The sequence below is a fragment of the Perca flavescens genome, chromosome 9 (assembly GCF_004354835.1).
Source record: "Perca flavescens isolate YP-PL-M2 chromosome 9, PFLA_1.0, whole genome shotgun sequence".
Classification (NCBI taxonomy): domain Eukaryota; kingdom Metazoa; phylum Chordata; class Actinopteri; order Perciformes; family Percidae; genus Perca; species Perca flavescens.
The window spans coordinates 20,338,432-20,365,184 of NC_041339.1; the positions used below are offsets into that span (position 1 = coordinate 20,338,432).

At 39.1% G+C, this 26,753-nt stretch overlaps 1 long non-coding RNA gene across 1 annotated transcript; it reads right to left on the bottom strand.

Moving 5' to 3' along the window:
• Window positions 1–326: 326 nt before the first annotated feature.
• Window positions 327–26,753, bottom strand: LOC114561167 (uncharacterized). Its single transcript, XR_003693319.1, has 3 exons — window positions 25,996–26,753; window positions 1,238–1,496; window positions 327–1,084 (listed from the first exon to the last, which is right to left on the bottom strand). It is a non-coding gene; the product is annotated as an uncharacterized LOC114561167 (long non-coding RNA).

Consider the following 26,753-nt stretch of genomic DNA (forward strand, 5'->3'; position numbering starts at 1 on the left):
CTGCGCCAGATGACCTGGCCTCCACAGTCACCGGACCTAAACCCAATCGAGATGGTTTGGGGTGAGCTGGACCGCAGAGTGAAAGCAAAAGGACCAACAAGTGCTAAGCATCTCTGGGAACTCCTTCAAGACTGTTGGAAAACCATTTCAGGTGACTACCTCTTGAAGCTCATCAAGAGAATGCCAAGAGTGTGCAAAGCAGTAATCAGAGCAAAGGGTGGCTACTTTGAAGAAACTAGAATATAAGACATGTTTTCAGTTATTTCACACTTTTTTGTTGAAAATAAAGGAAACACATTGAATGAGAAGGTGTGTCCAAACTTTTGGCCTGTACTGTACAAATAAAATGAGTAACTGGTTAAAAAAAAAAGCCCAAATATAAAAATAACAGGATATTTTTCTCAGAAATTGAAAACTATGCAGAGATAAAAACAGCAGTGAACATTGGACAGGTGGTGAGAAAAAAAGATTTACTGTCAATGGGATGCCCATGTTGCCTTTTGTCTGCTGGATGTGTACGTAGGCAAACAGAACTTGATAAGCCAATTTACTATCAAGTTACAGCAGGTTCATGTGGTGTTTTGCATTTTGAACAGACTAAAGCTTGCTTAACATATGTTAAACTATTCCCTCCAAAAAATCTTTTTCAACCTTCAGTGTCAGATCTAATATATTGTGTAACAAAGGTGAAAGAGGGAGGCAAAATGAGAAATGACTTGTATGTTTAACATTTACAGATTGAATTTCTCCACCAAAGTCCAACAAGAATCAAGTGGTTTGAGAGTTTATACAGTGGACCCTGCTGTCATGTCTGTGTACCATAGCAAGACAGAGCAAATGCAGAACAAATAAAAATCAAAGTCTTCCAATTGATATTCATTGGATGTTTTCCCACTGTTCTGATAGAGATGCCTCTCCAAACAGTAGTTTGGAGATAACGGGCAGGCCTGGCTGTGTTTGCTGGAGTGGTGGAACAGCAGCAAGGGACGGAAGGTCACCGTATTGATATGAACCTTGACAGGTCTTTTTCCTGCCATTGCTTTTTACTATCCAACACAATGTAGATCCACTGAGAGAAAGATAGCTACAGTGAGAGAGGAAGAGAAAGAGAGAGATGTTGGCTCATGTGTTAGTTGCTAATGGACTGCTGTGTGTGTGTGTGTGTGTGTGTGTGTGTGTGTGTGTGTGTGTGTGTGTGTGTGTGTGTGTGTGTGTGTGTGTGTGTGTGTGTACTTACATCGCAGAACGATGGGGACTCGGTCCAGGACTGATGAGATGCTTCAGGGATAATGCCAGGCGTGGAGTTGATATGTGATTTGGGAGAAGGCTTTATGCAATTTTTTACTCATTATTCTTAATCACATACTTCAGCGTTTTCTTCACACTCTCTTTCCTCTCACCACCACCCCCATTCTTTCTGCCGCCTTCTCATATCCTCAGTCTGGAGGCTGACAGTGACAAATAGATGAACACCACAGCAGTATCTCTCCACGCAACTGGAGGGACAAATTATTACAGGTTATTTTCCTCTTCTTTTCAAAAGCCATGGTTATTCATGTGATACTGTAGAATATACAAAAGGCTTTCATTCCAAGATGCTTTATGTCAGTTTATGGATAACACATTGTTAGCCCACGTTCATTGCTCAGTATTTCCACATGATTACATCCGCCTAATATCTACTTTGTGAGCAGAGTTCTTAAGTTTTCAAGTGTTCAACTGGTAGCTACTTAGGAATGCAACCGGATCATGTTGAAAAAGGGAGCTTTATAAAGTGCAATAGTTGGTTACAGCCCTAGGGGTCTGTTCTTTTCACACTCCATGTCTGGAAGCTTTCAAAACACTTAACATTGATACTGCACATCTGCTTCTAAAATAATTTCTAATATATTGCATCCGTCTGCCATTACTCTACAACTCATACAACAGGAAGGGTTCAAATGGTCAAGGTTAATTCCATGATATGAATTATGACTGGGGTGATCACAGTTCTTCAGTGTCAAATTATACTTTCTGCATAACTATTATGCAGCTAGGTTCTTAAATAGTCGGTTTGGTGAAGAGAACATTTCATAAACCTTTTTATTCATCTATTCACAATAGATGTCTCTCAGTGGGCCAGTGAGAGGTAAAGGACAAGTCTATTCCTAGGTGTAGGCCCCATCAGGGGAATAACTCATAAACATGTCATCTCTTCTTCAGGGAAAGCGGCTTGCAGTCAAGATGCCACGCTAGACAGGGAACTAGTGGACTGCATAATTTCCTCCGCTGCAACTGACACCTTTTCCATATGTAGGCACTAGACTGGGCTTAAGTGTGATGGCCATGCATCATTATGCCTTGGAAATGGAGGGTGCAAAAGTGCACTAGCAGTGACTGGCTTACATCTGACAGTTGGCCTTGTTTTACATTAGTCACATCAATTCAAATCCCTTCTCTCGACAGAGTTGGAGACCAAGTGCCAAAGACTTCAGTAACTGAGGGAAATAATTCATGACTCAAAGACTGCTTTGATTTTTCTTTTAATGCTTTACAGCTGCTCATGTGAAATAGTGACTTGTTGAAAATAATGTCACATTTTGCAAACAGAGTAAATTCTGTTTTCATACATACGAAGGGAAAAGGGTTGAATTTACAAAAAAAAAAAAAAAAAAATGTTTTCTCTTGCATCGCCAATGGTTTCAAGCCATGCAGATAGTTTTGGTTTCAGCTCAGTCAATGTAAAATGTAGAATTAAGAGGAAGCGGAAGAGGAGGAGAAGGAGAAGACTTTTACTGTACCGGACTATCCCATAAACGGGCCACGCAGCAAATTTAAGGCCGGAGGAGCCACTGCTGTCGGGCGCAGATCTCTCAGCCTCCCGCTGGATCTGGGTCTGTCAGCGGCAGGCTGCGCTCCCGTCTTTTTCATAACCGGTTAAAAACTCCTTGTATTCACGCAAAAAAAAGTAAACTTCCTTGTTTTGGTACAGTTGGTTTTCCACACCTGAAGCAGAAGGGAGTATGCATGAACTGTACTAGGGCTCAAAAGTAACAGTTGCCCTTGGCAACAGATTGAATTGGCAACCATTTTGTAGCCTCTGGTTGCCCATTTTGGCAACCACCTATTCAATGTGTGTGTTTTTTTTTAAATATAAAAACAAATCAAAACTTACAAAACTGTGAAATGTTATTTAAAAAGTAAATATTTCATTTGGTTGTCTCCATAAAGTTTAAACACTACGTTTGTGCGCAACACAACATTTCAGCTGACCTATTTCTACACGCGCGTTTGCTGTTAAAAAACAAACAACGCAACTTTCTGTTCACGTTATCAGAATCAGAAAGGGTTTTATTGCCAAGTACGTTTTTTAACACATACAAGGAATTTGTTTTGGTGTTGTTGGTGCACATCACACAGTCTCTAAATGGAATACTAAACAATATAAATAGGTATAAACAATATAAGTATAAGTATATGTACAAAGTATGTATTAAATTAAAAATATGGATAGAAATAAAAATTAAAAAAATAAATAAGTAAAGAGTAAAGAGCAAAGAGCAGCGGATGTTACAATCCGGTGCTAATATGGCACCGGTGTCCGGTATGTACCGGACGGAATAGCAACACTGATTTCGGTGCCACCTTAATGTCTGCGCTGCTCTCTGATGCTCCGAAACAGACGTTAAAGGCAACAGAAGCATCACTGCATGTCACACTAGTAAACACTAATAACACATTACACTTGGCAGCAGGTAACGTTAGCCTACCGTTAGCTACAGTAGTAACTGGATTCAACACGGTTAAAATGCTGACAGCTAAACGGTGTAAAAGTGTGACTGTATTTCACTGTAGAGGATTCCAACAGCGGGACGTACAACCGTCTGCTGCTAAAGTTATGAGCTAACAGACACAAACTAGCACTGCTGCGCTGGTGGTCACCGCTGTTTTCGGAAAAACAACACAGACGGGACTAAATGTTGCGTTTACTGGTAAACTGGTAAACCTCGTGGTGCATTCAAAGTTATTGTAAAATACCCTTTTCTCATCGTTTTTTGTCTTTTAACAGCAATGTACTGGTGAAATAAGTAATTATAAGTAATTATTGTTAATAGTTGTTATTTCATTTTTAATAATCATTTAAATTCCCCCCTTTTTTGTGCTGATCCGAAAATGTATCCGGTCCGTGACTCAAAACCATGATCCAATCCGTGAGTTTTGTGATCTGTTGCACCCCTATTTGGGAGGGATGGGGAATTATATTGCATTATATTGCAAGCCATTATCTCATCGTTTGATTATTAAAATGTGTGGTATAACGTTCGTTACATAAGAAATGAATTGCTCCAAATATAGGCAGTTTAAAACCATATTGTCAATTTCGGCAACCAAAAGCTAATGCCCGGTTGCCAAGCCAGCAACCACTTTAAAAAGTTAGCGTTGATATGGCTGGGACAATATGCTTTTTTCCCGATTCGATTATTTCATGTTACATGGGAGCTGATTCCATTTGTATTGCGATTTTTATTTATTGTGATTCTAGAAGTATTGCTATTCGATAGTATTGAAATTTTCGGCGCTACAGAGCACACATTCTGATGGGTCACAGATTTTGGTTCAACAATGCAAGAGGTACCATTACTATTTATTCTTGCAATAGAACCACTTGCTATAGCGGTGAGGGGACACGCTGGCATATATGGAGTTCAAGAAGGTCATTTACATCATAAAATAGCACTTTTTGCCGATGATATAATTTTAATCCTGAAAAATCTAACCAGTTCTATCCCTGCACTCTTAGACCTTACTGAAGCATTTGGGAAAATATCTGGATATAAAATCAAGTATTCAAAATCATCCATAATGCTACTTAACGAATCAGAGAGAGAAAATAGCAATGTTTATGCCTCTACCTTCAAACCAACGGACAATTTTACATATTTGGGTATAAAAATTGTTCCTGAGGTGAACAAGATCGCTCAGATTAATTATGACCCGACTATGGAAACCACTACCGCATCAATATAGAGGTGGACATCTCTACCTGTCTCAATGATTGGCAGGATAAATATCCTTAAAACGAACATACTTCCTAAATTTCTCTATCTATTCCAGAATATCCCCCTGCCCCCTCCCTCGTCTTGGTTTACTAGAATTAAGAAATTGTTTACCAACTTTATTTGGCAAAATAAACGTCCTAGACAGCGTCTATCTTTATTATATCTACCATATGACAGAGGAGGCCTTAAATGCCCAATGATCCAATGGTATTATTGGGCTACTCAACTAAGATCTATCATGTTTTATTTTTTGGCCGACAGTCCTCCAGCTTGGGTGGATCTAGAATCCTGTGCCGTTACGCCGAGCCTGCCATTGCACTTGTATTTGTACTCAGCAGATCGCAAATACCTGAGGACACATAAAGATAATCCTATTGTACTAAATATGATTAATGTTTGGTTTGACAGTTGCAAATACTTGAATATCAACCCTTCCTGGTCATGCTTTAGTCCTATTTGGGGCAATGTCAATTTTAAACCCGGAAAACGTGATCCAGGTTTTCGGGTACGGGCTGAAAAGGGGTTAAGGAAAGTGCAGGATATGTACAGAGAAGATGGAGTACTTATGTCCTTTGCAGAAATATCAACCAAATACGACATCCCAAAGAGTCACTTCTTCAAATATCTTCAAATTAGAAGCTTCATAGCCTTGTCTCAAAACTATTCATTAGATATACCTGTAATTTCCTCATTAGAGTCTGCAGTTATAGGAAACTGTTATGATAAAGGTTTAATTTCATATTTGTATGACTTATTTGTGTCTGGGTCCAACGAATCCTCCGACCCCAAGCTAAGACAATGGAAGGCAGACATAGATGATGAAGTATCATTAGAAGTCTGGAATGAGGCGTGTAAGAAGGCTCAGAAACAAACAGTCAACAGCAGCCTGAAACTTTTACAGTATAAATGGTTGATGCGAGTATACATAACCCCAGTTAAATTACATAAGTTTGACGATAGCATTCCTGATACTTGCATCAAGTGCAATGAGGCAAGAGGCACACTCTACCATTGTATATGGGACTGCACGGAAACAACCCTTTTGGCAAGATATTATTAATATGATAGACCTAATGTTAACAAAAAAACTACCACTAGATCCTAAACTCTTCATTCTGGGTATATATCCTACCAACATACACTTACAAAGTAAGGAGTTTAGATTGATAGACATGTGTATTTTACAAGCAAAACGTACAATTGCTCTTACTTGGAAAAAAGCGGATGGGCCAAGACTCGGGATGTGGATCAAAGGAATGGTGTCAAACGTGTCAATGGAAAAGATAACTTATATTCTTAGACATTTTTGATGATATTTGGAGACCTTTTATGTACTTCTTAAGGCATAATGTTAATAATGAAGAAGCACTCTTTACCTTAATTTTAATTTTATTATTAATTTATATTCTATTTATTCCATTTAATTATTTTTTCATATTTTATATTTCATTATTTGTATTATTACTTTTTCTTCTTATTTCATTTTTGTATGCTGTATTACATATGTGGCATATACAGTATGTGATTTCTAGGTTTGTATTCAGAGGGTGGGTGGGGTGATAGGGGGGAGAATAATGTTTGTTGTTGGAAAAATGTTTGCTGGGTTCTGTATAATTGCTGTACACTTTGTAACTTGATATGATTAGCAAACTGAAATTTAACAATGCAAGAGGTGGTTGTACATCAGTAGCCTAAATTAAATTAGGCTACGTCTACATTTATTTTTGTTTGTGTTGGCCGACTATTTTCTTTTTTGTCCCCCTGTACTTGTATAAAGCATCCTTGGGTTTTGTGAAATGTGTTACATTAATTTAAGTTATTATTATTACATTGGTTGCTACAAGAAACTCTTAATGCTTTGGCTCGTTACACAGCGACAGCGATACCCGCTTTAGCTTACGATACATCCAGAGTAGGCTAAGTTACCGTATGCCAATACCTGAAACGCTAGACGTAGTCTCTTATTGTAAATTAATGATTTTCTATTCATCGCAATTATATGACCTCCCGGTAACGCTAACTCAGTACTAAACAGTGGGCAATAAAGCACCATAAACTTAAATCTAGTTAAAAAAGCTCAAATCTCTTTACATAAATATTTTTTTCTACTACTATGGGCCAACAGTTAACATAGAAACGATCAGACATACATTTAAATGTCCTCTGTAAATGGTGCCCTGCTGGTAGGTTTTACAACTTGACCTACTTTCACTTAAGTACGGTGCAGTAAAATCAATCCGATGTCCGTGATCTGCGTAACGACAGTACAGTGGGACGTTTGCCTTCAACAGAGCGACAGTAATAACCTAATATACCATCATTACTGAGATTAAACTACATTCTCAGTTATGTTTGCACTGAATAACGCATTCAATAAACAGAAACATAACTCTTGCAGCGCACATGAACAGATGCACAATATTAGCTCACACATAAAATAGCACCCTCGTGAATTAGCCTACTGTTGCTAACGTACATTCATAAATCCTGCATAACATCGTCCCGTACCTACAGGACCTCAGACTTCCTTATTGATGCACGCACAGAGTAGTGTCCACAAACTTGGTCCAATGAGGGGAGAAGGAAGTGTGACAGCGTTCCACGTTAACGCTTTTTTCTCTCTCGCTCGAGACCGCTGTGTCCAACGTTACTAGAAGGTAGAGCGAGCTACAACTGAAAGGGAGAGAGAGAGAATGTATCACTACAGACAATCCAGTCTGCTCAAAGGGATGGTTCGATGATTCACAAATAGGTTGCACGTAAGGGGGGAAAAAGTAGCTTCCACTTAAGGGGCACTAACTTGCACCATGCGCAGCGCAAAGCCCGAAGCGTGCGTCTTTGCTGGTTTAAGACCGACGCACTTGTCAATTTCCCGTCCAGCGGCCGCGACTAGGATTAGTATGTTTGACAGGGTGGGGGGCGTGGCATCACGATGGTGGCTCTCCATCGTGATGTCAGCCAGCCATCACAATGGACGATGATATCGTCCATCGGCACAACCCTAACCGCTTTTGTCCAAAGCGGCCGCTAGAATCAACACAAACTGATACATATAGCCACTTTAATGCGCTACATTAAAATGTTGGGGACCAAGAAGCTGGTTAAACAGTGATTTGGCTCAGATTGAGTTGACTGGTGAGACACAGGGGAGGCAAGACAAAGGATCTTGGCCTACATGTGAATCCCAAAGCCAGTTTCACCAAACTCCTACAAGCCGCCACTTCACAAGATGGAGAAAGTGCATTCAAACACGAGGACGGCAAGGCAGACTGGTGGTGAGACAAAGAACTGCTTCACACCTGTGACCAGCTTGCAGTTTTCCCATTGGTCGTCGGGTCCTTGAATGCACCACCCCCGCCACTAGGGAGGCGGAGGAAGGATAAAAGCTGTCGCGTTTGTGTTTCTTTGCTTTTCACGGTAACCCCCGGTTGCTGAAAGGAGGCACTGGTCCGGATTAGTTAGCCAGCATCACCTCGCTGGTCGAGATTTGAGCTGGGACAACTTTATATCGGTCTGATATAAAGGGGATCCGAGGAAATACTGGCAAGTATTCCCTCATCTGCAGCGGGTTTAATCAGCCTGGATTCAAGAAAAGGACGGCGCCCCTGTTTCTTGTTTGGTCGACCTGGATTACGTCTTGTCCCCTCTGCTTCGGGGATTAAACGGATCGTTAAACTCTGGCAAGAGTTTTAACTGACAAACAACGCACACAGTAAGAGGCTTACACAGTTCTGGGCAGATATTAGAACTAGTGCGTTTTGTTTTGTTATTAATGAGCAAAGGGTTCGCTACCATTGTTGCCATTAATTTGATCTGATTTAATCATGTACTGGTCCATATGTGATTATTAATCTGTGCTGTGAATGTATAAATTGATCACTATACTCGTTGATTTATGTTGTGTTAAGTAGCTGGGTATAACCGTAATCGCTACCTGCTTAAATCACTCCTTTCAGGAGTTTAGTTACTGTCTGCGATAGAATCGCGAAAATCAGCTGTTAGTCACTGAATTAGTTATAGTGACGTTCTCCTCAGCAAAACAAAGTCTCAGTCTGTCCTAAACCACACGTTAGCCCAGACCTGAGGGGCTGAGGGGAACTGGGTCATTATCGATAACTAAAGATCAGAGTTTTTTTTTTTTCTTTATTCTTCTTCTCTTTCTTCTCTCTCTAACACACACACAGACACACACACACCCCCACAGGCTAGCCGCGTAGCTCCCGAGCTAACGCTGCAGGCTAGCTTCACACGTTGAATCTGCTTACGTTCGGACAGAGCTAACATAGGAACTAGCTACCATACCGACTAAGCGTGCGCGTTGCCTAGCAACCCCCGGCTTCTTCAGCCCCTCCTCGTGCACGCAGCACCACTACCGCCCTCTTGAGGCCAAATAGTTTTGTGCAGCTCACAGGAGTAGCCATTTTTTGAGTTGTTTTGTGTTAGAAATACATGTCAACATGCCCCTCCTCTCTCACACACACACACCCACAGACGTGTCCATGACACATGCTGCTTTGTTTTGCTTTGTTTTTGGTTGTGATATTGTAAAAAGGTATATGAGTTTATTAGTGAAGGATTATTGATTAGCCACCAATAATTGTGACGTTAATAAATCTTATTATGCTTAATTAGCAGTTGCTTGTGATTATTTGTGTACTTGTTGTAATAATTGCTGGTCAATCAGGTCCGTTGCTTGGATTCACCCCTTCCTTTATTTCCTTTTAAAGGATATTCACAGAAATGAGACTGTTCCACAGTTTGATTATTGGTCCCTGACTTGCAGGGTGGTGCCCCGTTTTTGATGGTTTGTCGATTTGATAAAGTTATTAATAACCATATTCATAACTTTATTAATATTGATAAAACATCTTTGATAATTTGCCAATGATCAAATCTGTACCCTACGAGAATCCTACAAAAAGAAAAAGAAAATGTGAATATGTTATTTCCAACATTGTGTAGTCCTTCAGTGCCTTGTCCTGTGAACACCACAGTATGGCGCTAACACACAAGCTGCAAGAAGTAAGTACTTTTATATACAGCCTACGTAAGTTACACTGCCCCTCGGAACTTACTTTGTTTCACAGCGAATAACGTTATCTCACATCCCTTTCACTGTTCAGGTTGCTACTTCAGGCTGTAACCGACAATAACGTTACACATGGCGGATAATTTGCACTAACTGTTTTTTGACTCTTTACAACATCTCAGCAGTGATAGACTGTCTATTCATGTATATTGTGTTATTACCATATCACTTTTGCATATCCATCGACTTACTTACACCTCACTTTGCGCCGGCTTTGTAATGCCTACTCAATCTGCACTTTATGTAGCCTATTGTATTCTGTTTTCTTATATTGTATTGAATGTGAAACTGTAGGTTGTCCTGCATGCTTATGCTTTTCTTGGCCAGGTCGCCGTTGCAAATGAGAACCTGTTCTCGACGGCCTACCTGGTTAAATAAAGGTTAAATAAATAAAAAAAGAAGAATTTGTGAAAATCATGAAAATCTTTAAATTGTTTTGGGGACAATGACATGGCTGATAGCTAGCTTGTCTTGTTAAACATACTGTCAAATTATATTTACTGATTGCCAACTGTACACAATGTTATTGACTTTGAATCTCGCTAGCATAGCGTTAGCCTCCTGACTCGTAGCTGACTGAGCTGAAGGGTACAAGCTGAGCGGACTATAAATATCTCCAGTCAGGGCAGTCCTATTTACTGGAGCAGTGAACAACGTTTGCATAAAAACATTATGGGATGGGAATGATTGTTCCAGGTATTAGTCAAACCCTCAGGTAACATAAATGAATAGTTAAAAAAAGTGATTTGGCAAGTGTGTCGGAAAACAAATGTCAAACTTTATACCTTGTACAAATAAAGACAACTACAGATGCTTACAGGACGGTGTTGCTCATTAAGCCATCTGAGATTAGTCTAAGAAGGTCTTGGTCTTTGTGTTTGATCACATTAATCTTTATTACCATTCATTCTTTTATATCTATAATACAAATGTCATTACAGTTGGCAGCCATTACAAATAATCTGTGGCTACCAGTGCCTTATCAACAGGTAGGTAGGTGAACCAAGCAAAGCTATAGCATTAATATGAGCATTTTCTGGTTAACTAATTCATTTTCTGTGAGGAATTGCCCCCAGAGATCTATTCTTTATGCAGGCTGGGGCAACTCGGGCCTTACTGGAAGAGATGCAAGAGCCAATTTTTACATTGCGCTGAGCTAGTTTATTTCCCAAGACGCAGCTCTCAGACTTAACAATTGTACTTTTTCCTATTAGTGTGACACAGTAGCCAGACAACGGCAGCATTAACCAAAATCTGATATGGGTACTCATTCTACTGTACCTTATGATAATATGCTGACAATGCTAACTTTTTAGCATGAATGTTTCAGTACTTCAGAGCAGATTTAGTAGTTAAATACTGAAATCTCTCACAACACTGGTTCCTACAATGGATCAAAGGCTGCTTAATTTTGTACATTAATTACTGCAGAGGTAATGAAATGGCCCATCACTCTCCTCATAAACCAGTTAACAATGGGGCAAAAGAAACCATCCTTCAGCCACAGGCATGATTATGTCAAAGCACTGTTAATCATCGGGTCCCATGTTCCTCCCCATTTTGTTTTCTTTCCCTCAGTTGCTTAATGTTTACCACCAGTAAGATGTTTTATTTATTAGTTTTGTCATAAAGTTCTGTTTCACATGAATCTGGCCGCTCATGCATGCAGTATGAGTGTTGAAATTAGCATCTCATTACTTGCAATAATTAGGCCAATGATGGCCAGATGTTGAGCGTATGTAGGCAGATAGCTGGGTCTAGCTTTTTATTATAATCCATTAATACTATATAATAAAGTTTTACTGCTGCCATGAATTGCAGAGCCTTGATGAGTGATATAGCAGACAGCTACAAACAAATTCACTCGCTTTGTTGACTCACTGCAGAGCTGTGTATTCAGGGTTAAATGAGTGCAGTGCAAATGAAGTCTTATATCAAGGGCCAATAATCTGATTTTGAATGTCAGAGAGAGAAAAACACATGCAGTGTCATGAGGATGTTCATAGCTGCAGGGTAAGGTGATATGGATTATTCAATCAGACTTTTTTCATCACATCAAATTACTATGTTCAGAGAACCCATAGCAGTGTTGAAGCACAGTAGTTCCACGTACCACAGCACTCCAAGTGAAGAGCCATATCTCTGTTAAAAAGAGAACAGTTAGCTACTTAAGGAGAATCCAAAATAGTTTTCATTTTTGCTCGTTTTAGTGTTAGCTCTCATTGTAGGGTAAGCAGTATTAAAAGTCAGGATACCTTTAGGACCACAATGAAATATCTCCAATATACAATCAACGCATATACTCAATTTATTGAGTAGCTCAGTTTGTAATTCAGATTTTATTTAGACAATCTCTGATAGATTTTGACAAATGAGAGCAATCTTCAAGCCTAAATCTTTTGCAGTGGAATTTGTTCCTGAAATATTATATGCCATGTTTTAGGATTACATTTTTAAGTTCAGTTATACAGTAATTGCACAATATGACAATATATACCATGAGTAGGGCTGGGGATTGATCAAAAACCTAAAACAAAAACGGCACAAATCTTTTTATTTATTTTTCTGCTCCTACTGCTACTACGTGAGCTCATCTCTGTATAACGTAGAGTTTTTCCTGCCTGTCTCTACGACGTGTAACGTTAACCGTATTGAAATTGAGTATGTAATGACAAGGCATTTTTCGATACTCGATAATTTAGAATTCAGTACCCCTAACCATGAGGTAAAATAAATTTGTCATGCATCAAAGATTTTGCTATACCTTTAAGATCTACGTTACTATGAGGCCATTGTATGAATTGCAACAGTCATCTTCTGCAGTTCTGGAAATCAATAAGCACGACTGCATTTATGAAATTACTGGATTTTTATATGACTTTTGCTTTAATATGAGTACCTTGATTTTCTGGTATTTCATATGTTGGATTAGGCATTTCAAGTAATTCTATCAATACACGGTTTACCAATACTTTTTCCAAAAAATTATCTATCATAAAGAGTAGGGTTGCACGATATTGACAAAATGTGATATTGCGATATCAAGGCATAAAAAAAAAAAAAGATTTTTGGTTCTGGTTGGTTGTCAGTTGAGGTAATGGGTCGATAGGGAATTTATTTTATTTATTTTTTTTTTTTCCCGTGGCAGCAAGGGATAGGTAGGATTTTTTTTTCTTTACAGTAGCGATGGATACTCTATTTTTCATAACATAGCCTACCTGTTACTACATGTACAGTTGTCACTTAGTAAATTGAAAACCCGGTGAGGTGTCATTCACGTGCATATTAAGTAGCCACATGTATCTGTTTTGGTGATATATATCTACAGGTTTACCGCTCCAGCGGGGAGGATGGTTCGTTTAGACAGCAGCTAAGTTTACAACAGTTTGTCCAAAATTAAAGATTCGTTGCAAACTAAGATAAACAGACTACAAACTGACATCTTTCATTTCAGCTTGTTTGTAAAAAGTCGCTATTTGCAGAGTAGAGCTGTGTTTGCACAGCACGGTGGACAAGAGTGGACAGCGCAGCCAGAGCAGACTGAAATATCGGTGTCTACATGTTTCTGCCTGTAGAAGAGGTAGGTGGGTATTGATAAGTATTGACTTTTAAATCATGGAGGGTTTATTGTAGGTTAATTACGGTAAGGAGTGTAGTGTTAGTTCATCTGCGCCAGCGACAAAACGCATCAAAATAGATTCATAACAAATTCAACAAGTTTTCTTACAACACAAGGGTTATTTCAAGGGACGGTCATATTGGACTGGTACAACATGAATAAATAAATAACGACCAGGTCTACAGAACAGGGGTCTCATTTATAAAACTGTGCGTAGGATACTTACTAAAAGTGTACGTACACCCAAAAGTCAAAAATGGCCTCTTATCCCGCCCTCTACAAGCCCATTTTTAACCATAAATAGTCAATATAAAAGCACCTCATGAATGCTGATCAGTATGTTAATGACACTGGCAGTTGTTCTTTCATTATGCCAAATCATGCCGAGTCATGACTGGCGAGGAAAAAGCAAAAAACAGGGACAGCTTCGATATACCAGACCTAGATTTAACAGAACTATATATTATATCCAAACAAGTCTAAGCGATAAAGTTGAAGATTATATATAATATTTATATAAAACACTTAGCTGTTTGATATTTCCCTCCGGAAACAGCTGCTTGCCCCAGAGTTGCGAGGACCAGTATTTAGACCGGGATGGCACGGTTTCGGCGCGTTGCCTTCTCTAGTGGACCCAATTGAGTACATAGATCCAAGAGCACATCTTTAGGGAATTTAAATCGGCATATTAGCCAGTCGTCATCAAGGTCCCTGAAGCCCCTTTTTCTCCCAATTCTTCCATTAGCGTAGTCCTCCTGCAGGGCCAGCAGTGCCATCATGCAGCATTACGCACGGGTTCACCTCAGTATTTATATGTTTACAACAATTTGTGATTGTTAACACCTTGCCAAAATCACAGCATCAACTAGTGGTATCCCCCACCCTGAGATACAATTTGAAGACGAAAGTCTAATAGGCAAACGCACTTTTCTTCTTGCAGGTTTTGTCACAAACGGTATTAAAGTTGGACTGATAACGAGGACATTAAGGGTAACAATTGTGCGAGAGCTTAACGGCTGTATATCCAGACTTTGACATTTGATGATATATGCAGAGTATTAAAGACAGATATTTAGTTATTTACACTGTGTTCTGCAGTTATCTAATGGTAGGGTATTTGATACTATCCTGTATTCCATGCAGTCGGGCCATCTCCTCCTCCTGTGCTCCGAGGCGGACAATGTGACGGTGAGACAGTGCCGATTAAACATTAATAACAAATTTTTATTAAAGATTTGAGTTGGATTTTACAAGATGTTAATGGAACAATTATCACTCCGTACAAGCACAAATAACACTGCTGGATTTAATCTTCATGGTAAGGTGGATGATATGGAGTGAAAAAATGTGCGCGAGGCACTCAATACTAATTATTCCCACATTTACTTTCTGCAGTCTGACTTCTACCTGTTATGTTGAATCCGCATAACCCCTAGCCATCCGGTCGTAACACGATATTGAGTCGATATATCTTGCACCCTTAATGCAGAGTATATAATTATACAAAATTATACAACGTAAAAGATTTTTATCCACATCACCCACTCCTAATCTTGATTGCAGAGAGAGAGAGAGGTTATAATACGCTATCTAAAGTGAGTTCAATTTAATGTAGGGCTGTCAATTGATTAAAAAAAATTAACTAATTAATCGCACAATTTGGTGTAATTAATCGCAATTAATCGCTTTTTTAAATTGAGACTGAAGCTTATAACAATGGATATTTAAATGCTAAATCATTTAACTTTGCAAATATGAAGAAAAAAATGAACAAGGAAAGGTTCTGCTAAGTTCAGAATGTTTAATATCTTTCAGAACAACAGCAGCAACAATTTGGTTTATTTAGTCCTGCTGAAGGCTGCTGGAAACGGCTAGAAACGGTCTGACTTGAGGGCAGATTTTTGTCACCGTCCCCGGCTGCTGTCGCCTGCTCTCGTCTACTTTACAGGCGAGGCGCAGTTCATCTCCAACGAGCCGAGAGTTCAGTTCATCTCCAACGAGCCTATGTTCAGTTCATCTCCAACGAGCCTATGTTCAGTTCATCTCCAACGAGCCTATGTTCAGTTCATCTCCAACGAGCCTATGTTCAGTTCATCTCCAACGAGCCTATGTTCAGTCGGCGGCAGGGCAGTCGGGACTCACCCGGAAATGGCGAGGGGAGTGAGGCGACTAGTCTCAAAATCTGACGAAAATCTTCTAAACTGACCTTTGTTGAGCTGAAATGAAGACAGATTCAGCAACTGCACGGCCTATTTCTCGCTTAAAATGTTTTCAGAAACATGTTTCAGTGAACTATCTTAGTACAATATGAGATCGTATTCTGAACGGCCGCCATGACAGTCTGGCTCTCAATATCCGGAGAAAACAAACCCATGTGACGCGTTCGTCCAATCAGCTGCCGGTTTTCATTACTTGGGCAACAATACAGAGTAGCGCCGCCTGGTGTTATGGAGACGTATTACATTTCTCAGCCGCCACATGAAGTAAACAAACACAGCTGCGTTAATTTCGTTAATTTTTTTTAAAGAGTTAAATATTAAAAAATTAACGCAAAAATTAACGCATTAATTTTGACAGCCCTAATTTAATGACATTGTTTTAGTTTGTTTAACTTTCCCAATGCAGTGACCACAAAGGGAGTGAAACACTGCGGTGTTCCACCCTGAAAAGACAGAAGTGACCTGGAATCAGACAGCATTCTAACTTTATAAATTGCGTAGTCCCCGCCATTAAGCCCTGCACATCTACCATCATTTGACGCTAAACTTGACAGATGAGGATGAAATGAAGTGTGTCAAATGCAGTTACAGTGATCTCATTCAAAATGCATTTCTCCGATAGGACTTATTTCAGTAATATATCACATCTTACTCCTTAGCTTTTCATTTGGTTGTGTTAATATAATGTGCAATTGACAATGGCAGCCAAACAGTAAAATTAATGACAGGGCTGGCATATGTCTTGAATTTGATTAGCAACAACATTAGAGTGCTTCTTTTCTCAAATGCTGCACTTTGTCCTGTCTGAGGGCCATCCCTGCTTGGTCTGTACAATAATGACAATGGTGACTCTATTATTAAGCCAATTTGTCTAAGGAGGCCTTATGTCCTAACAATTTGCTCTCATCATACTCAAATCAAAGTTATTATGCGTACTTAAAATGAAAGCCAACTATGGCTTTCAGTCAGTGCTGAAAGCAAGTATTAAGCTATACAAACAAACCTTTGATTACAAGGCACATTATTTTTGAGACGCACAGAATAATCTGGTAAGAATAATGTAATTCAAGTCCCTAATCTTCCAATTATGTAATATAAATGCAAATTCTTATGGTTAAAGTGACATTGCTCCGGCAGTGTTAAACGTATACTTTTATCACTGTCAGCTGCAGTGGATGCTTCCAATATCCAGTGTCCTCTGGAGGAGGGATATTGGTCGCATAGCTCTGTGTACTGAATGGCACTTCCCAAGTCATTCAAAAAGGAGTGAGATTTAAAGGTCACTTTGTGCATATCACCTTTTCAAAAGCTCACATTCACCTTGTATTATTCTGCTCAATGCTTTGCTTTGCAATGGAAATCCTTCCTTTTTCCCTTAAGAAACTAACTTTTTCCTCTCATGAGGAAACATGAATACTGCATGACATACTGGACGCAGAGTACAAAATCCCAGCTTCTTTCTCAGAAAATTGTATGGGTATGGTCAGCTGCGGAGCCTCCCATGGACAACGATACAATGATAAATACCCTCATCTAGAGAAAATGTCAATTATCAGCGGACTCAGCAGCAGTGCTGGTGGTCCTCCTGGCACGATAAAGATCTAACATTAATATGGTATGCTCATCTCTGGGAAGACAGCCCCCGATTGATTTTTGAGAGAAACCAGGAAGAAAGAGAACAATAAATTATTTAAACAGAAACATATTCTACCAAAGAGAAATGAAATGAAGTACACCAAAGAAAAAAATAGACACATGACTGCATTTTAGTTCAGTGCCTGCCGGGCATCTAATGTTTCTCATCCATCAGCTCCTGCTCTTGTGCGTCCCCTAGCTCTAAACATAACCCAAGGAACATTAATAGATACTTAGAAACATTAAATGAGACCCCGGGTCACTGCCTCTGTGTGTTGGCAACAACAACACTTTGAACAGATTTTTTAAGTTTGAGGACTTCTAATTAGTCTCGAGAGTTCCTTTTGTGTTCTTCCACTCATCATATAATATTAGTTTGCTGAACAATAAGGCTAACCAACGGGTGCATAGGAAACTAATGAGCCATTTTAGGAATGTAAAGGGGAAGGCTCAAGCAACACATTTTTAAATGCAGTAGGATAAGGAGATGAATTCTAGAAACAGGTTAAAAGAAAAAAAAAAAAAAAGGAGTAGTCACAGACACTACATTTAATTTTTTAATGTTAACTTGTTTGTGTACTTCATTTCCTGAAATACAATTCCATTTCTCTCTTAGTTGTTGATGGCCAGCCATCACTATATTGCCATTTCAAGACCAATTGTAAGCTTCTCACGAAGAGAAGCCCTAGGAATGGTGATGCAAGGTTGGGGTCATGATGATCAAAGTGAAAGGTTTGTTAACTGAAATCAGTAGCATTAGGGTGCCTGGAAATTGCTATTAATGATCCCCATTGATTCGGCAGCAGTAGTTTAGTGACTGAGCGACTGGTCTTTCAGAACTCCAACAATGATGCTTTCTGGGCCAGTTATCTACTGAGGGGTTACCTTGATTAGAAATGTAATTAGGCCAGAACTGTATTTTTGATCACTGGGTGGGGCCCTGGGTAGGGATGGGTATTGTTAGGATTTTATTGATACCGATACTCTTAACGATAGTTCTCTCCATAATTTAGTGCAAAAAATAAAGGCATGAAGAGATGTGAGAAGATTAAACAGGTATTTATTGTTTTACTTTTTTGCAGAAAAAAGTTAAATTGTTACCCAAGTTTCCTGTTTTCCTGTGAGCAATTGCTTCCAATGTCAGGTCTAACAACTAGTTATCTCTGGTTGAAAGGACAGCTCACACTAAGTTTAGCTCAGCAAAGCCCAGCAATACACTGGCCGAAACCCTGATCTTAAAACTAATTGTTACATAAACTAATGTTACATAAATATCGATAGCTGCATCATTTATCTAGGCACTTATCAATATTTCAGTACTGACCAGTCAGGAACCGGTACCAATTTAGTACCGGTTCTTGATACCCATTCCTAGGCCTAGGTGAACTGTAATCTACCTGCATCGGAGTCACAACCACACAAGTAAAATGGTGTGATCACAACAATTTAAAAACTGTTAGTCAAAAGGAAACAACTTAAGAAGAAACTTACTTTACTTAAATAAGGTTAAGAAAATGTCTCTTTGTATTCGCCATTTGCCTTTTAGGTTTGTGTTGTCTCTCACAGCAGGATAGGTTTACATTTGACAAATCACTTTAAGAAAATGTCTAGCCTAAATGTCATTGACATTAGGGCTGCACGATATAAAAAGGAAAATATGCGATAACTTTGTTGAATATCGCAATAACAATATTACTTGCAATAAATAAACAGATATTAAAGTGTATTAAGTTCTGCATTTCTGCTGCTTTCAGTATTGTTCTAATATACAACAAATTGTTTGTTGAATTTAAAGCTTTAGTGCGTAACTTTTGATATTAACGAACGTCCGTTACATTCAAGCCATTGCCAAATGAGATGCTACAAAGCTAATTAAGACTTTCAGTTCCACACAACTCTCTCTGGATTTCTTAGTATAGATATGTTCAGAAACTAGTGTCGTCCGGCGACTTTCACGCGCAGAAACTCAAGTTAAGATAATTACCTCTTCTGGAGAGCCATCATGTTTTTTAATCCTCCGTGTCCTCCTTGGCCACAAGCAACTGCGTGAGGGGGGGTGCGCGATCACGGAAGGCTTGTATCATGTGATTTGTATCAGATTTTTTCTTTTAACACAAAAAACATTGTGCATTTCGCGATGTTTATATTGCGGCAGTTGATATTAAAAAAAAAAAAATATATATATATATATATATATATATATATATATATATATATATAGTTGACAATCAAATTAATTATTTCACCCAAAAAAAAGAAATGTATTTATTTAGGACTAAAACTAACGATTATTTTCATGGTCGATTAATCCACTCAATACCTCCTAGATTCATAAATTAAGATAAGATAGAACTTTACTAATCCAGAGGGAAATTGATAAGCAGCAGTTGCAGTACAAAAGTAGCAAATACTGATAGTTCAAATTAAAAAAATGGCCATCACAATTTCCCGGAGGTGAAAGGTGACGTCAAACAGTGTGGTTAAATATCCCACAGTATATGACAAAGAAAAGCATTGGATCAAAAACAATTCTGAATATTTGGCTGGAAAAATTAATAAATCGATCACCAAAATAGTCAAAGATAAAAAAAATTTGTGGACAGACTTATTGTTTCAAATCTAATTTTACATTTTTAAATTACTGATGTCAGTGATTATAAATTCTGTGTTTCCCACAGAATTAGTTTCTACTCGTGGTGGTAGCTGAACCGGGGGGCACGCGCGGAAAGAGGTGCAGACTTCTTATATTAATTGCATAAATATTTTTATACAAAATTCTGCAGGAAACAAATTTAAAAAAAACTGTATTTAATGGTATAATGCAGTAAGGGAAGGGGGTTTTCGCATCTGACTAGACTTGACAGCAAAGTCAGGAGCATGTTTTTCTCCTCAGTTGAAAAATGTAGGAGTGATTTACATAAGGTAACTGCTATTACTGCGTGTAATTACTGTTGCTAATTTGTACAATAACACAATAGTATTATGAATACAAAACATTATGAAGTGTAAGGTTTTCTGTTTTGAAATATTGATAAATAAATTGTCCGTGATGTAGTCTCTGAAAGTAGAGATCTCGGATTCTTCCTTTCAGCAGTATATCCAATGACAGTTGTCAATCATGACTCAAATATAATATTGTTCATGTCTAGGGTTGGGTATCGTTTGGTTTTTTTCCGATTCCGGTGCTAAATCGATACTTTTAAAATGGTGCCGGTGCCTAAACGGTGCCTGAACCGGTACTTTTCAATAAAGTTAAAAAAAAAAAGAAGAAAAAAATAAGTGTAGTAAACAACAGTCAGTGACTTGTTTATTGCTAAGGCCATGGTCAAAATTAAAGATTTAATAATAATGTAATAACTATAACAATAACTTATTTCACCAGTAAATTGCTGTTGAACCCCAGATGGGAAAAGGGTATTTTACAATTACTGTGAATGCACCACAAGGCTACCTGTTTTAAGTGAATCTGTGTTGTTTAATTCCGACAATGGCAGCTGCAAGTGAACGTACCGTCTGTGTTGTTTAATTCCGACAACGGCAGCTGCGAGTGAACGCACCGTCTGTGTTGTTTAATTCCGACCATATAAACATACTGTATATCTATGAATTGCGACAACGGCAGCTGCTGCGCTGCAGTGTAGACTGTTACATCCCGCTGTTGAAGTCCTCCACAGTGAAATACAGTCACACTTTACATTGTTTAACGTTAGCTGTCAGCATTTTAACCGTGATTAATCCAGCTGCTAGCTAAAGGTAGGCTAACGTTACATGCTGTCAGGTGTAGCGTATAGTCGAGCACCAAAATGAGGCACCGAAACTTTCGTTCTTATTCGGTCTCGTTACTACCGTTTACGTCGGCACCGGTTCCCTATTGGCATAGAGTTTCGGTACCCAACCCTATTCATGTCAGTGTGGTTCTGCATACATCAGGAGGCAGAGTACATTGCATACAGTGCTCGACGTAGGGGTCTGACTCCCAGCGGTACCACTCATGCAAAGAAAAAAAAGTGCATTAATTCTTGGTACTTTTAGCGCTCTAGGGTAAATGCTAAGGGTGTGACGAGATCTCGCGAGATTAAAACGTGACGAGACTTCTCGTCGAGGTGAAAAGTTGTCTCGTGAGGCGATGTGATGTCAGCGTGATGGAGCGTGAAATTACTATTGAAGATCCCCCTGCCACTTTTAAATCATTTGTGTGGCAACATTTTGGTTTTCCTGCGGAAATAATAAACGGCGAAAGAGTGACAGACAAGACGAACACAATATGTAAATATTGTAAGAAAAAAATGCCGTATACCGCGGCTAACACGATCACTATGCAAAAACACTTACAGCACCATCACAGCTCTCTACCAACTACAGCACCCGCAACGAAAACATTAAAAAGGCCAAACAACTCTAAAAGCCTTTGCATCTCTGCCACCGGTAAGTGCAAGAGCCACGGCAATAACGAGGGACATAGGCGTTTTCATTGCAGCTGATATGAGGCCATTTTCTGTGGTGGAAAATGTCGGATTCGGCAACTCCTAAATATCCTTTGCTGTCTCCACTTGCCAAAGCATACCTTTCCATCCCTGCTACCTCAGTTCCAAGTGAGTGTGTTTTTTTCTACTGCAGGAGACATAGTTACTGCCCAAAGGTCTCAACTGCTGCCAGAAATAGTCGACATGCTTATATTCTTGAAAAATAACATGACCATATCTTAGGATGTTCTGTGTAGTTTATCTTATAGAAAAAAATAGTTTCTGTTTGCACTGGTAGTTTTGAGAGAGCAGTACTTTGGTTATTGATACACTTACTGTTTGCATTTAAACATTTTCTGTTGTTTACACATTTATTTTATTTATACTGTTTATTTTTTTATGTTCGATTTGTGGAAAGGAGTTAGATTTCACAGGGCAGAAGCCAGTTGGTAGATTTTATACAAAACATTTTGCAGTGTTTGCATGTCCTTTACTGCATATGATTCATTAAAATAGTAAAAAAAAAGTTAAATAACATTCATCATTAATAGTTGATTTCAAAAGGCACCTAAATTGTTTTGCATTTTGTGATTTTTCAGTTGAATAAAAAAAACTATTTTCCATTCATATATTTCATCATTGAGGATTTCTTTAAAAAAAATTTTAAAATCTCGTCTCGTCTCGTTCTCGTGAACCCAATCTTGTGATGTGTCTCGTCTCGTGGAGTAAGCGTCTCGTCACACCCCTAGTAAATGCCCTCAAAATATGTTAAATAAAAGGCTCGGTTTTTTTTATTTATGGAAAGTTTTGTATAATGCACAACCAAATTAAACAGACATCTGAATAAAATACAAGCAAAGCATCTGAAATGTGTTGTCTACGCATGCAGTTTTTTTTTTTTTTTTTTTTTTTTTAAAATCATTCTTTTACGTGGGACATAACCACTTAAACTGTTAAAACCTAGAATGTGGGTATGTCTTGCCTAAACGTTCCTCAAGCAACACCATATCAATCCTTCTACTATTTCTACAACTTGCTGATCTGTGCCTTAATCCACTCCACTGTGGCACACATACTTTTCTGACTACATCTGTATGTCATCATTTAATATCCATTACATTTCCTAATAGAAAAGCACTGCCAGCTTCTTTTCCTGACTTGCGTTGCTTCCGCTGGGCAGAAAATTGGTGAAGTTGGAATAACTGTTCTCATCAGTGTGGAAACTTTTTCTCAACAGGGTATTGTATCTCAGTAAATCCCAGAAGTTAATGACCGCTGTGCCACAGAGGGTTGCTCTGTTTTTCACCAGATGCTCGATTTTTGGAATTCCCCAGATTCTAATGTGCACCAGAACAGCAGTTTTCCAGCTCGAGTCCCAGGCAGCATGTAGCATCTCATTAGCTCCGGTCACTGATCGAGGGTGACAGACATGAAACCTGACACATGCTGCAGACCTCCACTATACATTTCATCTGGTTTCCCATAATGCTTGAAAAATGTCTTTCTGCATTTGTAATTATTTGTCTTGGCCCTTGCCTCAGATATGTCTTTTTATTGTTATTCTTTTCCACTTGCATTCTGTAGCATCTTTCAATAACTTTTTTTTCTCATTGGAAGAGATGTTTTGAAATCCCGCACAGATGAGAAAGTTTCGAGTCAAGCAATTATGCCACAATACTGCAGACATAAGCCACACTGGAATCAAAAGAGTACGTTTATTCTGACCTAATCCTTTTTCCTTTAAGATCAAAGTGCGCCTAACTCATGTGCTGCATGTTTTTCTGTCATGCTTAATATATCTTTAGGGCCTCTTGTATTTATATGCATTATATAAATTATGAATTTTATAAACATTTACATATAGTAATTTTTTTTTTTAAAGACCAACATAAAATTGAAAAAGATGACATGGCATGCCAGAAAAAAAACAGCTTAAATTCCAACGTACAGCGGGTCCATGACAGAAACAAAATACTAGCCAAAAGACTTGTAAGAAGTTCCTACTGCAGGACTTGTTGCAGGATTAACATGGCACTGGCTTGCACGAACACACACAGGCCAAAATCACACGCGCACACACACATACACACACACAAAGGCAGACTATGATACTGCAGCCAACTGGCCCTTGAGCACCACTGCGAATGGACCGCAGAGGAGGCTCTACTTTCTCTGCTCTTTGCCTTCGCCCCCTCAGCACTGACAGCTGCTTCCTAACGAAGCCCACTCTCTTCCAAGCCGACCCTGTGATAATGAGGCTCTGCCCAGAACTGCAGGCAACCAGGGAGCAATGTCAACAGCTCGGAGCTGACCTCCTGAACGGGCTTGCTTCCCCTCGTTCACCGAGAGAGCAAAAGCTGCACCTCATTGTTTGGGTGGAGAGCGGATCCTTGCCTCGGGGAATTGCCCATGTCCAATACTAAAACTGAGCTGAAACAGTGTTGAGGCTTCATGTGCATACATATGTGCGTATTCATGAATGTACGCACCCCAGCGAGACTGTACATGTAGACAGACACACACACACACACACACACACAATGTAGAAGAGAATTACAAGTGATATATCCATGTCAGAGAAAAGAGGATTTTAACAGTGGTAAATCTCAGTTTTACTACAAATTTAAACATACCAGAGAATCTGCAGACCTCACCTGCATAACATTGTGTATCAACAATGAATAAATCAAACCAGTATTGGCAGAAAGGAACCAACCAGAGGCAAAAATCTCCATGGAGCAAAAACCATTTGTATTATATGTGCATATGGAGTGACGGACAATGTAAAATTCATCCTTTATGCATTAATCATGCAGGCTGATGCAGATGATTCCTGTTAATGTTTCTCAGGACTATCACATTTAGACATCTTAACAAAACTACTTGTTTGGACAATTTCTTGTAATGACTAATAGCTGTAAAAAGAAATTTGAATTATTCAGTTTCTCTTGGGATGGTGCAGCTGCAGTAACAAAAGCATGTAGGCCTAATAAAAAATTGGGACCTCAGCAGCTTCATCTGTTCAAGACAGAAATTAACAGAACAACTCTAAACAACGCACAGTGTGTGACATATTGTAAGTATATCTTTCCAATGCATCCCTTGGTGGAGGAGACCCTTTAAAAGACCAGTCTGTGTTTGCTTTGGTAGTAACACAAACCCAACATTAATCACACTGGATAAGCTCTGCAATCGACAACAGACACCCTCTGTAATGAATAAGTCAACTAATCTGTGCCAGCTTACAAACTAGAATAAGAGCAGCCGAGGGATAACTGCACAGAAAATGGAGTAAATAAGGATTTTCAACTCAGCAGAGTGTCTGGTGAAATTAAAGTCTCGCCAAACTCTGTGGTACTTTTATAGAATTAATTGACTCAGTAAAAGTTAGTAATCTACCAACAACAAAACCATGTCCTGCTTAACTTTGGTGGCAGTGCTTTGTTAAAAAAACACCAAAAGTTTATAATCAAAGCATTTTGCAGGTTGGTGCAACAAATCAGATCCCATGTTAATATAACACTCAAAGCTGACATGAAATGTCCACACAAACACAAGGGTTTATAGATTCTGTAGGCTTCAAGACGGTTAAAAAGGAAGGAATAGGCTGCTGAATGAGCATTGAGCAAGGAACTAAGACCAAACCAGAACCAACTACATTGAATGCACAATGAAATCAAGCATCAACACATCACATTTATAAAGCAAAAGACAAGTACCTTGTACAGTATATCCAACGCATTGCTGCCTTATTAAATCAAATATTCAACACAACGTGCAACGACAATCATGACAAAATGTGGGAAAACAAGACAGATGCAGATGTGTTTGATGAGCTAATTTATCTCCAACACAACAGAAGCACAACATTGCCAGGGGTAACTTTAACATTCAAGTAAAATAAAAAAAAATAAAAGAAAGATTTACTCACCATTAAAACAGCTGCAGGCGTCGAGTATGGTTCTTGTCATTACTGGTGCACTTGCAGGTAAGGTCTCTGAGAGCCAGCTGCCCAAACTGGGCATTCAGTGTGTGAAGCATGGCTTTTCAAAGTTCAGTGTAAATGCTTTTCAATCACTTAATCCATTCAAATAACATCCAACCAGTCCGTCCTTAACGTTATATCGCGAACTCACAATTTGTAAGAAACTGACCGGGTAACTTTGCGTCGTCAGTGGCAATGACCCTAGCAGAGAAGCAGAGGCCGGAGAAGGGCTAGCCAGGCTGCACCGAGTCCATGCTAGCCGCTCAGGTGTTAGCATACCTGGCACCTGATACGCGGCCATAGCCGTTTATTTTCCTCACTTGTTGCGCTCACCTCGGCTCCAGCTGTCTCTTCGGGTGGTGGCTTCATTTCTGTTGGTGTATACTTCGAGTCCGACTTGTAAATGTAATGAAAATGTACACCTAACTATTTTCTAATGTCAATTTTAGCTAACTGATCGCTAACTCAATTAGGCGCGGTGGATCCACTTCAACTTCCTGTCACCTTTAGTTAATTCCCTAGTTGATCAATCTGAAGTGCCGCTCGGAGTCAGGCTCCACTCTCAGGCTGCCCCCAGTGTCAGGACCGGAAATAACAAACTTTTTGTGCGAGTCTTGAATGAGTCTGGCTCAATCTGTTCCCACGCTAGCCTCCAGCTAACGTTAGTTTAGCTAATAGCTAATTCGGCGGACCGCTAGGTGATT